At 46.6% G+C, this 16,433-nt stretch overlaps 1 protein-coding gene across 1 annotated transcript in view; it reads left to right on the top strand.

The window, feature by feature from the left end:
- Nucleotides 1-2,406: 2,406 nt before the first annotated feature.
- The window catches only part of LOC310916111 (sodium channel protein type 5 subunit alpha-like), a 78,201-nt gene continuing 64,174 nt past the window's right edge, over nt 2,407-16,433 (top strand). The window contains exon 1 of the mRNA XM_083873398.1: nt 2,407-2,667. The gene's annotated coding sequence lies outside the window, so the exon portion shown is untranslated. The remainder of the gene's footprint in view (nt 2,668-16,433) is intronic.

Here is a 16,433-nt window from a genome sequence, read left to right as displayed (position 1 = left end):
TTTTAGCTGTTTGGGGCAAGATATGCCATTTTTTGACATCATGGCTCTATGATAGGATTTTCTGAAGGTCTGAGTACCCCCCACCAGGGATGTTGGTTCTGCTGCCCAAGACCAAGAATGTTTCTGGGTGCAGAGAGCACTGATAGGGTGGGACCAGACCACGACCATCCCAGTGTGGAGGATTTCCAGCAGAGCTCTGCTCCTGGGACGAGCAGTGGGACCCCAGCAGCCATCCTGGCACAGCTTTTTCACTCTGGTGTGAATTCTTTTTTTGATTGAATTTAAAAATTATGTTGGAAATCCACTAAATATCACTGAAAAGATGCTGCTGCTCTTGTAATTTAGAGATGTCCTGCAGAGTTGTGTTGGCACTGTGGCTGAAGGACAAACCATTTGCCTTTATGGGGTTGAAGATGTGCCCACCCCATAATCTCTTTGGCTCCTCATGAGAACCTGCTCCCCTTTGAGCAGCCACTCTTCTGTCTCATGTTGAGAGGTTAACATTTGAAGATTTGTCTTCCTTTGTCTTCTGCCTCACACATCTTTCTGTGCTGCTCTAAGCTTTCACAGGCTCTGTTCCCCAGCTCCATCTTTTTCTTGGTCTTCATTCCCTTCCATCTCCCTTTGTTTGTAATCTTTTGCCTCTCTGACCTCCACTCCCTTTTCTCAGTTCCTTCTCTCTGCTTCCTCACTCAGCTCTTCCCTATGATACACTCCATAATTTCCTTCATTTACAGAATCTTTGCACATTTTGAATCCCTCAGTTGATAATTCCCTTGAGCATGAGCTTGTCCTTGAGTGGACACCTGCTCTTCCTCAGTTGTCTACTCTTCCTGAGTGAACAACTGCCTTCCCAGAGCCACTGCAGCCCCTTAGCTTTTTACTGGATGATCTGTTCTTTTCCCAGCACCTTTCCCCACCCTGAGCTGCTTTCACCTCAATATTTGTCACAGTTCCACACTCTTTCCAGAGTGGCAGCAGATACTTCCCAACACATCACTGAGGCAGTAAAGAATTGCCAGCCTTCCCTGTTTATCCTGATTTATCTCAGTCATTTGAGGGCTTTTTTTTTTCAGTTTTCCAGAAGTTTCTTTCACTTTTACCACCCTGACTAATTCACATGGCTGGAAGATCCTTACCACTCCTCTCTTCACCTAAGTCTATCCATCTGTGATCTTCCCAGTCACTGCTGGGCAGCGTATTTTGGGTAAAAGCTGCTGTTGTCACTGATCGGTGTCGTCCCTGAATTTCTTGCTTTCAAGTGTTTGAGTCTTTGCAGCAGCTTCTCACGCTGCTTCATGTAAACAATATTATATTATTAGAATTTATCTCTATGTTTTGCATTCTTGTTCTCTGAGAGAGAACTTGACTGATGGTCATATTGACCAATGGAGTCAGGAGGTTGTAACCTCCTTGGGCCAATCTTGGCCCTCTGTACAAAATGTATATAAGCCTTTGGAGTCAGATAATAAAGAGCTTTCCATGATTCACCAAGCTGCTGCCTGCTGTCCTCTGTCAAGGTCCACTCCCACGTCTCAACGTGTTGCCCCTCTAAAGGCTGGGGTAACAGATCAGAACTGCTGTCCTGTAACCATGATCCAGGGATCTGTTCCTTGAGGCTGGAGGCTCTGGGTCAGGCAGCTGCAGGAGGAGCAGGGTTTGGCTGGGGCTGATCAGAGGGTCCAGCTTTGGCACCGTTCACACCTCCCTCCTCCCTCTGCGTGCTGAGGGAGCCCTTGCTGTGTCCTGCTGCCAGTGCCTCCCTCTGTGCCCTCAGCCCTGACCAAATCCTCTCTCCAAGGCTCCAGTGGCAACCTCCAGCTTCCAATGCAGCTTTCCCTCTCTCCTTCCCCCATCCCACCTTTCCCCCAGTCGCATTCATCCCGCCCTTGCTCCCCAGAGCCTGGCACCAGATGTGGCACTTGGGGACAGGGCTGAGTGTGGACTTGGCTTTGCTGGTTTAAGAGTTGGACTTGATGACCTTGGTGTTCTTTTCCAAACTGAACGAGTCTATGACAATGTTGTTCCCTCACCGTGCTTCCTGCTGCCAAACTGTGATTCTACCTGTCCACCATCCCACGGTGCCTATTTCATCCTCCTCTTCCCCGTCCCTCCCTTCTCTCATCCTCCCTCCCTCCCCATCATTTCTCTGCCATTATTTCTCCTTCTTCGCCGCACACCCCAGGCCTGTCCCCCTCCCTCGCTCCCCGTTTCCCGGCCTTGTCCCGCTCTGTTCCCGCCTCTCCCTCCCCGCCGTGTCCCCTCCCTCTCTGCCCCCACCGCCGGCAGGGGGCGCTGCGGGGCCGCCCCGGCCGCGCTCGGCGGGGCGGGCGGTGCCTCCCTCCCTTCCATCCCTCCCTCCCTGCCTCTATCCCTCCTTCCCTCCCTCCCTCCCTCCCTCTATCCCTCCCCTCCATCCCTCCCCACTCCCCCCCGCCGCCCGGCCGGGGCTGCGCTGGCTCCGCTCGGCTCCCGCGGCAGCCGCACCAGACGGCGCGGCGGCTCCGAGCCATGCGCGCTCGGCGGCGGGCGGGCAGCGCGCTCCGCGCACGGCAGCCGGGCCCTTCCTCCCCGCGGGACGGGACCGCTCCCGGACTAAAAACTCTGTGGATACAATGAAGTGGCTCTGGGACTCTTGGTTTAGCAGGAAAAATTAAATAAACCAATGTAAGTTTTTCTCTCTTTTTTTAAAAAAAAAAATGTTTGGTTGTTTGCTCGTTAATAAAATAATAATAAAAGAAAAAAAAATAAAAAAAAATAAAAAATAAAAAAAAAAAAAAAAAAGAAGGGGAAGAAAGAAACGGAAAGGATGCCCGCGGTTCAGAGCGTGTCACGGAGGAGGAATGAGTAGTGCCGGGCTTTTCCCTTCCCCGAAGTTTCCCTCGAGGCGGGAGGAGCGGCGGCACCGGCACCGCGACCGTCCCGTCCGGGCAGAGCGGCAGAGGGGACCGGGGGCTGGAGCACAGGGAACTTGGCGTAGCAAAGCTTGAGCCGGGCTGTGGAAGCAGAGGATATACAATCATATGGCTGTTTAAAGGTAATTCTGGCAGACAGTCGGTTTAGTTTCCATCTTTCAGAAGTGCCGGGAAGAACAAACAACACAGAAAATACTCAGCAATTGTTCAGTTGGTGTTACGTGGTGTCAGATGTGTTGGAGTGGAAATCTAGTGGCAGGTGTTGAAGGGAAGAAATGAGCTGGAATGGTTGTTTCTGTGCTGGCAGGGAAAATGTATCGTTCTTCTGTATCATGAGGGTGTTACTGGTATTACTTGTTGTAAGAACTGACATATTTTAAGTGTGTTTCTTAATGGCAACAAGCACCTCAAAGCTGGTTTGTAGAACAGCTTTGCTTAAAAAATTTGGAGTTTTTACCGGCACAAATGAAAAACTTGACTTGGCTCATGTACATAAAAGCAAATCAGGGAGAACTCTGCTGCTCCAGCAAGGTGATCATGGTTTTATCAAGGCAGCCCCGAGGGGAGCAGTGACATACTGGAAGCACCACGAGAGAGAACGAAAGCTAAATTAAAGCAAAACTTATGCAACCGAAGTGTGGCTGCAATGGGAACAAACCAGACCTTCCAACTTTATTTTTCTTGGAGATTTGGGTGAGGAGGTGGGGATGAGCTTCTAAAAAGTGAAGAAACACATGAGCCAGGCACATCTATGGCAACAGGTCTTGTTTTGCCATGCAAGGGGTGAGCTGAGTCTTGTGAGTGCTTGAGCCAAGCTTTTCCAGTCACAACTGGGGCAGTGGCTGCTCCTGCAGACGAGCTTTGGATCCAGAGTTGGTGGCCCCAATTTCTCCCACTGCTGGGGCTGGCCAGCAGCTCTCCCCAAAACACAGGGCGGATGGTGGAATAAACACGGTGATTCAAAGAGGATTTGTCAATACTAAAAATAAACAGGCCCGCAGATGTGTCCTAGAGGGTCATGTCCAGGCACAGCATTTTCGGGGCCAATGAGCCGATTTCGGCGATTTTCTGTCTGTGTGTCCTGTCCAAGGTGCTGAAGTTCATTTTGCTGCAATTTCCCAGGATTTCGGGGTCTGGCAGAAGTGCTCTTGGAGACTTCCTGTCATCTTAAACCAGCGAGGGAGTTCCCCCCTGGGTGGTACGAAGAAAAAGCAGGGATGTGTTTTCAGACACGTATGTTTGATCCGTCCTTTTGGCGTGGGGAAGCAGAGCAGGTGGAGACGCAGATGGATCCGGCAGATCCTATAAGCTTGTGGTGGCAGAGAATTGGAAAGGTCAGAGCTGTGAGGCAATGAGCAGTGAAACCCTCTTATTCTAACGGACCAAGAAAGTGGTGGGTTTGGAAGTGTCACTTCTGCTGGTTTGGGGAGCATTGCCTTGAGGAGACATCTGGCTCTGAAAGAGTTGAGGGGAGCCCAGCATCAGGACAGGATTGGAATGATACAACTGGAATTGGAGGGATGTCCACTGGTTTTGTTAATATTATTTTATTCTGGTGCAGCCTTTTCAAGTGCAAATGTGGTTGACAGAGAGCTTCAGAGACAGAGGGTCCTTAATAAAAAATCTCTTGGTTTTTTGGGACAAATGTCTCAACACGTAAGTAATGGAAGTTGTGGTATTTTTAAATTAATGTACCAAAAGATCTCAGCCTTGAGTAGTGGAGTTTATGTAACTTTGGTAGGAGGCAGATCACAGTATTGCCAGAAATAATCACAGATTAATATTTTCCTGAACTTGCTCATGATTGGAGTTGGATGTTGTAACTTGTTTTTTTTCAGTTCTTGCCACTCACTCTGAATCATCCAGAGCGCAGTTTTGCTCTTCTGTCTGAGGCTCTGAGGGTTTTACAAGCATGAAGGGTCAGCTTCTAAAGCCAGAGTTCTCACACAGAAGTGGTTTGTGCTGCAAGGAGCCCCTGCAGATTTAAAGCATGCCAGGGCTCTGTACAGTGTGGCAGGGAACGGATCCTGTTTCATGGCCTCAATCATTCGTCAGAGGTCACAAAGGTATTCAGTTGCATCATTGGGTATGTAGTCTAAATACCTTGACCATGAAGGGGGTATGTAGACCACGGGACTTTGTGACTCTGAATGACAGCTCATGGGTACAGACTTTAAAACTGAAACAGAGTTGAGAGCATTTTATTCCTGGCTTGAGCCAGAAAGTGGCCTCGGTTCTCGCTGTGATGGACTAACACCTGTGGCACCAGCTACCACCTCCCAGGACCTTTACATGTTACAGGAGAAGGTTGAGTAGTTGCTGTGTTCTTGATTTAAATGCATTGTCAAAATTTGTTTAAAAATGTACTGATAGGAAATGTCATCCTGCCTGGGAGATTCATGAAACATAGTTACTTTTAATTTCTTTAAATATCCTATCTATCATATTAGATAGGGATTGGTTTTACTTCTCATTACCTTTCTCTGTTTAGTGTCTCGAAAGAATCCTTTGTTCTTGTATGGGAGTAAAGAACATTTTGAGTTGCATATTAAAACATGTTGGTGGTCATTTGGAAATCCTAGTCCTGCTTTTCAGAAGGAACTTGTTATTATCTGTTATCACCTTTAGTACCTTAGTTTTTGGAGGCTCAACTTGAAAAACATAGAAGGGACCTGTTGTTTTCAGAGAGTGGGTGCTCAGCTCTTCCTGAAAATTGCTACCTCATAAGTTGTGTCTGAGGGTGCTCAAGATTTACTCTGGAAAATTAAAACCTTGGTTCTTAAAAGCCGACAACAACTAATTTCTCAGCTCTCTTAAACAGAACTTTGGTAACACAGAAGCAGCATTACTCTTACATATCCACTTGAATTTCTGCTTTTTGTTTACACATTGTCTTGAGGTAGGGCCTTAATCACGGTATAAAGCAATTTATAGCTGGAGTTCTGTCATCGTGTCTCCCTTTCACCGTCAAACCTGGAGCAAAATACATGAAGTCTGTTGGGTATATTTCTGTTTGCTTGCAGCGATTATCTCTTCCATGGTGTCATGGATGATTGCAATCAGTTCAGATAAACATGTGTTTATTTATCCTTTAAATAGGATCATCTGTATGAATCCCTAGCAAAAGGAAACCCTGGTTATATTTCGATTGATCTTGGTTTATTATTTACTCTGCAGACCAAACTGAGGAGCCCACTTTGACCTGGCTCTGTCTTTTTGTGTTTCTCTTGCAAAGTGACAGTTTCTAAATCAGGAAGGAAATCAGGTCACATTTCTGGCTCTACAGGATTTATCTCATTATTCTTCTTTCAAAGTAATTAGAGTTACTAATAATGAGGAAAAGAAAACTTTTCCAGAACTGGAATGTCCCTAACTCCTCTCCCCTTCTGGCAGTTTTTGTGTCACTGAAGAGATCCAGGTAGTTCAGAAACTTGGTTGTGTAGGATTCTTTTGCTCTGTTAGGTACAAGGTGTCTTCCTTTCAGGGCAGCTGCAGGTGATCTGCTCACCTTTACAAATGTATCTCCTTTCCCTTAGAATTGTGTTTCCTTACTTATTTCCCAATAATTCCGGAGCTGGTGTTACCAGCTCCAGGCTGTCCATTTGTAGTGAATGAGATCCCAGATTTCATCTTGGGAGAAGGATAAGAACACATTTATTAAAGTTATCCCCTGTCCCAGGCCCTCAGCTGGCTCAGGACAGTGATTTTCTTAAATTCATGCAGTACCACCTGTCACAATCACTGTTTGTACCCCTCCTTTTCAGGTTCAAATCAGTTTGAGTTAACAGAGGCAAATTCCCATGAAAGGTGGCAAAACAACCAAAAAATTCCGTCTTCTCACCCTCCCACCGTTGAGGAGGTGTAGCTTGGCCTCCCACCAAGGGGTCACCTTGTGAATCATTAAAGTGCAAAATTTTCATCGGTGTCAAAAGATCCCTTATCTTTCATGGCAAAAACATGCCTCACTGCTCTTTGTATTGAACAAAGCCTCTGTTAATCACTGTTCTGCATAAGAAGAATGGCCTGAGTTTTATTTTTATCATCATATTGCAAGAACTTTTTGAATGTAGAGATTTGACACATCAAATAATACTGTTGTACCAAAACATGCAGAAAAAATTATAAATTCTGCTAAGCTCCAAGTTTTCTCTTTACCCTTTTCCATTTAATGATAAAATTAGAGATTTTATTTTATGTCATGGATAAAACAAGTCCATACTTTTACTGAATTATTTATTTCATCTCTCAGCTTGAATTGAGTTTTTCCAGTTTGCTAAACTTTTGTGTCTTACTGCAATGCTGAGAGCCCTGGCAACAGGTTGTAGTTTCTTTTTAAAGCCTGCTGGATTCCTAAGGTACTAAAACTACTCTGCATTCAAGTTATTGTTTGTAAGATATCTGCAACTTGTACTTTATTAGCTTGTACTTTACTTACAAACTTGTACTATATTAATTTTAATCCAACTCTGGTATTGAATATCTGAAAAAAGTTTTACTGATTTTATTTGCAAGTGTGTAAAAGTTCGGTGACTGAATGCAGACCGTGGGCACAATTAAGGTGTGTTGGAAGAAATGAGTCTTTTTCAATATTCATGGCACTTGAAGGCTGGTTGAGAACACTGAACCAGGTTTTAGGGTTTTCAAGGGGTCTTGGGGGGTGAGAGTTGTACCTGAGGGTTTGTTTTTTTTTTTTTTCTGTTGATTTTAAGTCTTTAGAGAAAACAAAAGAATCTGTTTGATACAAAGATACAGAAAAGCTTGTTAATGGGCAATTTTGTAAAGACCCACTAGCTGAAGATAGATTAGAGACTAACTTTTTAAGCCAAAATCCATTCTTGAAGACTGTATTAGTACTAAAGTGATTTTTCTGTGTTTCTTTTCCTCCTCATAATGAAATGGTCACTTTTACCCCCTAAAATGAACAGTTTTGTCAGAGGCTGGATACGCCCCTGGTGCTCCCGGCGGGTTTGCAGCATGTTGGGTCTAACAGGCTTTGCTTCAGGTTTAACAGAACCTTGGTCCTGGAAAACCAAAATAGGACAGCACAGAGGGATCACTTCTGGTTATTTCCAGTAAATAAAAATTCCCCCCAGCTCAGATTTTGTGCCCCACTGCCGGCCCATTCCCGTCCTCCGAGGAGCGTCCCTTGCTGCAAGGTCGGACACTGCCCCCGGGAAATGAACTTTAAAGAAAGTGATGATAAAGAAGGAAAAAAAAAAAAAAAATCCTCCCCATGGTGTAAAGCTCATAAAGAGGTGCAACTCTGTCATGAAGTTTTTGTTTTAACCTGTGATGCAGCCGCCAGAAGTGGGCAGAGGTTTAGGGAGAGCGATGTTAGCGGGAGCCTTTTGGGGAGAGGAGAAAGGAGCATCATTAAAGTGTTACAGCCTGACCTGTAGACAGGCACTTAGTGTTGTCTGAGGCCTGACACGCTGGTAGCACGTTCCATAATGCACAATTATAAAATCACGCTAAAGCCTCTTTAAAATACCTGCCTGATTGTAACAGGGTAATTATGCCGTGTTTAATAGGGCTGAGTGCTGTGGGGAAGGAACCCCCCTGCACCCAACTCGCTCCTGCCCCTGCCATCCCGCCTGCAGCCGGCGGTGCCATCCCTTGGGAAGCCCTAAACCCTCCAAACCCCCCTGGGGTGTTGCCTGCTCCCCGTTTGGCTCTCGTGTTACAAGGGGTTGTCCTTTCCTTCCGGACGGATTTTCTGGCTGTCGCTGCTCCCCATATTAGTCCAGCCAGCGCGACGTGACGCTGCCGCCCTCTCTCCCTCCCCGGGGCCGAGCACATCGCCCCAGCCGCGTCCCCAGCCCTGTCCCCAGCCTCCGACACCCCACATCGTCCCCAGCCGGGTCCTCCAGCCTGGTTCCCCAGCCTCCGACACCGCACATCGTCCCCAGCCGGGTCCCCCAGCCTGGTTCCCCAGCCTCCGACACCGCACATCGTTCCCAGCCGGGTCCCCCAGCCTGGTTCCCCAGCCTCCGACACCGCCTCCGGTGCGTCCCCGGCTCCGGCACCGCGCTGTGCCCCGCGCCTCCCGTGCTGCCGGAGGGGCAAAGGCGCTGCCAGCCGTGTCTGCAGCGGGAGGCTCTGCAAAGCACTGCAAGTATCTTAACAATTGTGCGGGTTTTATTATTGTTTTTTCTCTCCCTCCGTCTTTATCTCTTTTCAACAGTGTCTGACGTCGAGAGGTCTAATCTGGCTCGGTGCGCGCGTGTAGTTCCCATTGAGCCGCTCCGTGGTGAGAGCTCCGGGTCCCTTGGGAAATCACCCCTTCGGCAAAGTTCCCCGGGTTTGCCGAGGTCCTCGCAGCTCTTCCCTTCCCCGCGTCCATCAGGCGGAGGGATGAGTCCTCTCCTCGGCTCTGCCGGCGTAAATCCAGATCGATTTGTTCGACTTCAGCAGAGCTAATCCAGATTTACGCAGCCCTTTCCCCGAGGACTTCCCCCGTTTTTCGCTCTAGGTGACCGTTAGTGGGCCAATGTCAAAATGCATCTGATCCAGGCAGATTCCCTGTCTCCAGATATTAATTATTCCCTGGCAGAAGTTTCTGAGGAAGAGCAGTTGGATTTGAAAACAATATACAAATTCTGTTGCTAATTTTAGAAAGTAAGGGGGATTTTTTCCCCTCCTGTTGAAACTAAATATAATTTGAAAGATAATGTACAAAGACTTAAATACAGCCTGCAATTATACATGGCATATGAATAGTTTCTCTTGGTTTTAACATGTTTGGTTTATTTTCCCGTCTTTCTCAGCAGACAGCTGTTAGATAAAGGGAGAAGAGTAAATAGTTGTTATGAAACCATACGTCATAGCTACAAGGAATAATTAAAAAAAAAGAGGAATTATCATATGAATAGGGAAGATAAAGACAAAATAAATCCTTTCTGTGCTTTTTTCCCTTGCCCCATCATTTTATGACACTTCTGTAGTAGTACTTTAGCAAAGAAGTACTTGAGTGCTTCTAGAACAAGTTTCCTGTAGGTCCATCATGCTCCTCTTCCTGCTGGATTCAGGCAGGTTGGAACTGAGGCTCTGGATCCTTCAGGGCAGGATGAAATTGGGGTAGAAGCTTTCCTAGGAAAATCCTTGGGTCCCCTTGTGCTTGGTGGAAATTTCGCTTGAGTTATTCTGAGTTTGTTTTTTTTAGGAAACTGCTCAACTTGACAACCCCCAAAAGTTTTGTTGTGTCCACACGGTGTCTGAGCAAGCATCTGCGAGGTGTACAGATGTCCTGGCTTGAACAACTTGCCTTTTCTGGCAGTTGTGAAACACAGTTCTGCTCCTCAAGTGCTGTTACATCTGGGAAAAATTGTTCTTTTGGTTAAAAGTTTCTTGGGGTTTTCCCTGTCTGGTGAAACCTGAGCAGTGCTGGGCTGGCGAGTCTTGCTCTGAGTGTTGTGTGCTCAATAGTCAGGACCCAGTAAAGCTTTTTAGCTGCTTCTTAGGACAGGTCAGAAAGAACCTGGGAACACTGCACTGGGTCACGCACCACCTTTTCTAACACAGGTTTGGAGAATGGCATAAAAGACCCTCAAAATAATAATAACAATACTAAAAAAATGCCCCAAAATGATGGTTGTAGACTCCTGGGAATAAAGCAAGTGGCTGAGTATGAGGCTGTGATCCAAAAACATTGAAATATTCTGGGCTGTGGTTTTCTTTTATTAATTAGTCTAAGTGATGTTCAGAACCTGAAACCAAGGCTTTTAGACACATCTCTGGTGCCTAACTCTGCTCAGTGTCTCATAACAGGTGAATCAGGAGACTGTTTATTGAAGTCAGTGATGCAGTGTTGATGTAAAAGTGACAGAAGGGAGATGGAGGATTTGTTTACGAGCAGAAAAGTTCCCTGGACAGTTTAACACTAACAGAGAAAATTACTGAATAGCTGCAAAGCGCGGAGCTTAAATGTAGCTGAAATAAGTCTTCTGGAGCATTTCCAGAACTATTTTAAGGGCCTGATCCAGAGCCTGATGAAGCCAAAGATAAAGCTCTTTTTGACTTCTTCGGATCCAACATTACATTTCGAAACATCATTCCCTCTCTGGAATTTTCTAAAGCTGTCTCCTAGGTGGTTTTAACTATTATGCCAGATGTAATAATGTCTTTCATATTCCTTCAGTACTTGAATTTGTTAACTATAAGAAATAATAGCATAATGCTTTTGTTGCACAGGAAATTCTGACTTTCTGTGTAGTCGTTAGTTGCACAAACCATTGAAACTCATCTTTTGTTGCTTGGCTTGTCTGTTGGTTTACCAGTGTGTGTATCTGTCTTATTCTGTAGCTTTTGAACCCACTGGACAACTTGATTCAGAGGTTCAGGACTAAGGGATGTTTGCCTTTTGCAAATGCTGTTAAAGGATGTTCCTGGGTTGAGAGTAGAGAGGCTCAAAGGAGCATCATATGTAAGAAAGTGACTGTGTGGTGACCCAGCCACACACTACACATCAGTGAATCCAGCAGAGTTCCACAGGGACTGCATTAGTTCAGTAATGTGAGTTTACAGATTTTTTACTCCATATTATATTCTATTTTATATATGTTACTTCGCATTATATTCTATTTTATGTTCAGTGTCCCATTGTTAGGCCAGTGACTGCTTCACCTCCACCACCCAGGTCCGTGAGATCTGGTGTGGGTTATAATTGCATAGTTTTAAAGGGAGCTTGCAAACAAAGCCCTGGGGTCTCAGTGCATTTTGAAATAATCTGAAAAGGCTCCATCATGTGGATTCAAGGCTGGATTCAAGCCTGCTGAAGATTCTTGTTGGCTTCAGGAGGTTGTGGATAGTCTTGGTGTCTGAGGAGTGAATGTCAGGGCTCAGGTACCAAGGGTGGTGCCTCAAGCTGTGAGAGATCCTGGTCCTGTTGAAAGACTGGAGGAGGTGACAGAGGGACAAAGATGATGTTCCCTCCTTCTTTAATCCTGCCCCACGACTTTGCAGCTGAGTCTCCCTGTGTGCAGGGGGAATGTTGGACTGTGTTGGCACTGCTGTCCCCTTATGTGCATCAGACAGGGATTAATAACTATATATAAAAGACAAGTTTTATTTATATCTGCATGTTTATAAAAAAAACCAAACACCTAAACAAACAAAAACAACCACCCAAATAGGGAATGAAGCAAGGATATTGAAAATGCAATTTCCAGCCCCATGAGTGGTGTGCTCCCCATTTTGCTGGGAGCTGCTCTGTCTGCTGTGGTGTCAGATGGGACACGTGTGCCCAGCTCATGCCTTGGGAAGGCTGACCTGAAACAGAGAGTGGACAGAGCTAGAGAATCAAGTAGGTATTTATTGAAAGGCCTCCAGGATACACCTTGGGCAGGACAAGAGCCTGACCAGGGCTACACCCAAGGTGGATTTAGAATGGTCACAAAAATGGCTAGCCAGTCATGAGATCTTAACATTTTTATAAGTTTTGGTCCATTTGCATATTGGGGTTTAATTGTCCAATTCCAGCTTCAGGTTGTGAGGTCTCGGCCTTCTTGTTCCTCCCTTCAGTCCACCCTTGTTTGTGCTTTGGGGCCTGAAAGTTGTCCTTGGTCCTCAGCAGGAAAATGATCTGTTTTGTCTCCCTGCTCTGTGAAGAGCTGAGTGACACTGAATGTGAGGCTCAGAACTGCACCCCTGGGCAGCACAGAACCTGAAATACACGAAAGCTAAAACTTAAGGCACCACAGCCATTGCAAGAAGCTGGTGCAGCCCAGGACGGGAGGCAGCCGGGATGGCGCTGAGGACACCCTGCCTCGTGTGGCCCATGCACTGAGGCTGTGCCTGTTGTGGCTGTTTCTCCCTCAGGCCCTGCCCGGCCCATCAGTGCAGGAAGGGAAAATGGAGGGTGTCCCTGACCCCGGTAATCTCCAGCTGCCACCGAGCCTCCCGGGAGGCACCCGTGGCCAGCACAGATTAACACAGCCCACAGCAGGGACTGGCCTGAGGCCAGCACGGCCCCGGGATCAAAGGAGCACGGAGGTGGCTGAGAGCCACCTTCGGGCCCCTCCTCCTCGCCTCGCTCTGCAGCGGCTTTTGCCTTCCCTGATGAACCAAACCCACCCTCTGCCGCCGGGGCCGGGTCAAAATGCTCCTTTCCCGGTGTTTGTGTCCGAGGTCTTGCATGGGATGTTTTTGTTTCCTTTCCCCGTGTCTTGCCTGGGGTGTTTGTGTCCGAGGTGTGATTTCAGAGCTGACAATTGGATAAAGTCTTCAGGATCTTGCTCGGGGAGTGAGTGACATGGATGTGTGCTGGCTGCCTTTTTTCCTTGATGAGCAGACACAGGGTGTTCTGACCCCAAAGGATAAATGATGGTGGTGCAGAGCTGGGAACCATCGTGGGGATGTCACAGGCAGACCCAGTGCAGAGGCACGGAATGAGCTGTGCCCCATTCTCCAGAGTGTCCTCGCTGGCCCAGCTGCCTCTAGGAGGAGAAGAACAGGAGGGAACTGTGTGCAGAGTTATTTTCGAGTTTAAAAGGTCACAAGGAGCCAGAGAAAGCACAGGAATTGGCATCACCAGCACTGAAAATGGTGTATTTGAGTGGCAAGCCGGTGCCTTGATTTGGTTTGCAGTGGGTAGTCTAAGTAGAGAAGCCTTATTTCTGTTAGAGAGGTTGTTTTTGAGGGCTGTTTGTTTGCCAGGATCAGGAGGGTGGTGGTTTAAACCATATTTTGGAGGGATTATCAGTATTGTCCGCATCCGTTTCAGCAGCCCTCGTGCCCCAAAATGCAGAGGCTATTTCCTGCTGCATGGCTGAACCTTTTCAGGGAGGTCCCTCATCCCATGCATTCCCTTTGGGCACCTTGATTTTCAGCTTCTCATCCCTGGGCTGATGGCAGCTCTGTAAGGCAGGGAGTGCTGCTGACCAGCCCTGCACAGCCACACAGCTGCCAACAACCAGCCCTGAGGTTGAGAAGTTTGTTTTCCAAGGTGGGGCTCGTGCCAGCTGCACTGTTTTTATGGTGTGATGGTCCCTGGGGGTGGCCAGGGCTCAGCCCTGCCTTAACTTCTGTGTGCCTGTTGTGTTACTCCTTCCCAACAGTAACCCAAAGTCCTGCCCAGGCAGGAAACAACCTGAGCAACAAGCTGGAGGAATGGCTTTGCAAGGGAATTTTCTCCCCTTACTTCAGTGGTCCAGAGTCTCACCCTGAATGCAGAGCACAATCACTTCATGCTCATTTTAAATTGTGGCAGCTGAACGTGAATGTTGCTTTGCAGGATCGTGTGGCCCAGGGAAGGAGTCAAAAAGCAGCATCTCACACATTTGGGTCCGTGGGGTGTCAAATACATAGAATATTTTCTTCCCAATGCCAGTTTGAAAGCTAGTTTTATAGTCACAGCTAGCATTGCAACTGTTTGAGTCACTCCCTGGTACATGGTTTCTTCCAGGAGGCTCTTACAACTTTAATAAATGTGAAAGTTGTGATTAGCATGGGAGATCATTGCTTATAGCAACTCCACAATGTATTAGGCTACCCGTCAGTCTTGCTGTTAGAGCACTCTGCAGAATTCAATAAGCAATGTTATTTACACTGTTGTCTTTAGGAGACTGAGAAACTTCCCAAAATGTCTTATAATCCAGGAAAAAGCTTTGCTGCAAAGCAAGTTCACTTCATTGATTGCATTTCTTCACTTTGGTTACTAAATGGCAGGCTAAAAATAAATTTAAAAAAACCAAACCAGTATTGAGATCAATCTCTAGTTGGTTTTGACTTGTCATATCCAGTTCAAAGCAGAACCAATGCTTTCTGAAATGTTAGTGATGTTCTGGAGCTTTGTAAAGCTGCATATGAGAGAAAGCATCAATAGCAGAGTGTAAGATCTCTTAATTTGGGCTTCATACAGAGTTTTAGGCACATAAATGTCAGACTAAAGTTCAAGTGTTCATCAAAGTCCTGTGAGGATCTCCAATGTCAATGAAATTCCTATTAAAAACTGTCCTGTGAGGCTTTGCTGCCTGCAAATGCTGGATCCTTGAAACAAAAGTTGCATGGATTGTTGAAGAAAAGGCCTTCACAGGGTAAAAGGGTGTCTGAAGAGAGTTTCTGAGCAGGAAACAATGAAGGAGCTGCTGTGGGATCTGCCACAAGAGCCAAGCTCAGCTGCTTTGCTTCAGCAGTGAGTCAGCTGGGGACACCATCGTGGAAGGCAGGGACAGTGTGTGTGGCTCTGTCCCCACACCTCCAGAGAGGCTGAGGGCTGGGCTTGCATCTGCAGTGCTGCAGGTGCTGGAAATCCCTCTTTCCCAGAAGCAGGAGGGCAGGCAGGGACCGGACCCCCTGTGCTGTGCTTGGCATCACCTGGTGGTTCCCCATCCTGACCCTCCCTCTCCAGTAGCGCCTCATGGCTCTCTGCTAAGGCTGCTGCTTTTCTGGATGTTTTTCCCTGGACTGGCAGCCTTGTGCCTTTGAGGAGAGGTTGGAGGGAGGGGCGAGCCAAAACAGAGGACAGGCTATTTTTAGGCTGACTATCTCCCACTCCCTGGAAGGCCGGGTGCCAATTAGGTGGTGTGGTGGGGTGACTAATGCAGAAAGGGAGCAGAGATTTGAGACATCTTTCTGTACCAAGGGACCCTGAGCCTGTCTAGATTTGTGCAGTAATGTTCATTTTGCACTGTTGCATCTGCTTATTTTTATCAGGATAGCTTCCTCCTCCATCCCATCATATTTTATAACTGAGCTGCATGCACACTATATTGTGTGGTGTTTTGAAGCCCAAGTGCATGATTTTGGCTTACATCTTTCCTTTCCTTTTGTAGTGGGATAAGAAAGCAAAGGCTGGAAAACTTAGGCTCAACTCCATAATTTAGAGATTATAAAGCCATTAGATAAAGCTGTTACCGTCTACTCTGTCTCCAGAATAGCAGGGGGCTCTTCATAATTAGTATTGTTTCAGCTACAGCATGTACTGTCAAGAAAAGAGGAATTGAGCAGGATGGATTTTTCATCCTTCAGTCTTTGGCAGGTTATTAGTCTTTGGTAAAGCATGGTTAAATGATTTTCTTGAAAGTGTGCACATTACGCCTAATTAATATTTCTTTTGTTCCAGTTCTTGACCACTGGAATTCTTCTATATAATTCTGACAGAGTGCAAAGTACTCTGTAATAAAGAAAGGAGTAATAATGTTTTAGCTGTGTTTGTCCAAGGGTGCTGGTACTGTGATTAATTAATCCCTTTCCATTTCCTTTGGTGTGATCGAGCTCTTTGCAGCATTTACCATGAGCCTGATTTCCAGCAAATAATTGTCTTTAATGATACTTCCCTAAACCTCTCTAATTTATCAGCACAACCCTTGTGCTTTGGACATCACAACTGAAATGGGGTAATGTTCCCATCAATTTCTATCACTGTCCCCTGAGCCCTGATTAACCAAGCCCCGCATCATCAGCTCTTGTGTTCTTTCCCCCAGAAAGCAGAAAAGTTTTCAGCCACTCACATCTTTCTGTTTATCCACATAAAACACTGCTACAATTGTGGTTTTCTTCTGGTGCTTCACCACAATGTCC

This window comes from Zosterops lateralis (assembly GCF_965231275.1).
Source record: "Zosterops lateralis genome assembly, chromosome: 1".
NCBI classification, from domain to species: domain Eukaryota; kingdom Metazoa; phylum Chordata; class Aves; order Passeriformes; family Zosteropidae; genus Zosterops; species Zosterops lateralis.
Note: the sequence above shows the minus strand (reverse complement) of the source record. Positions and strands in the feature narration are given on the sequence as shown.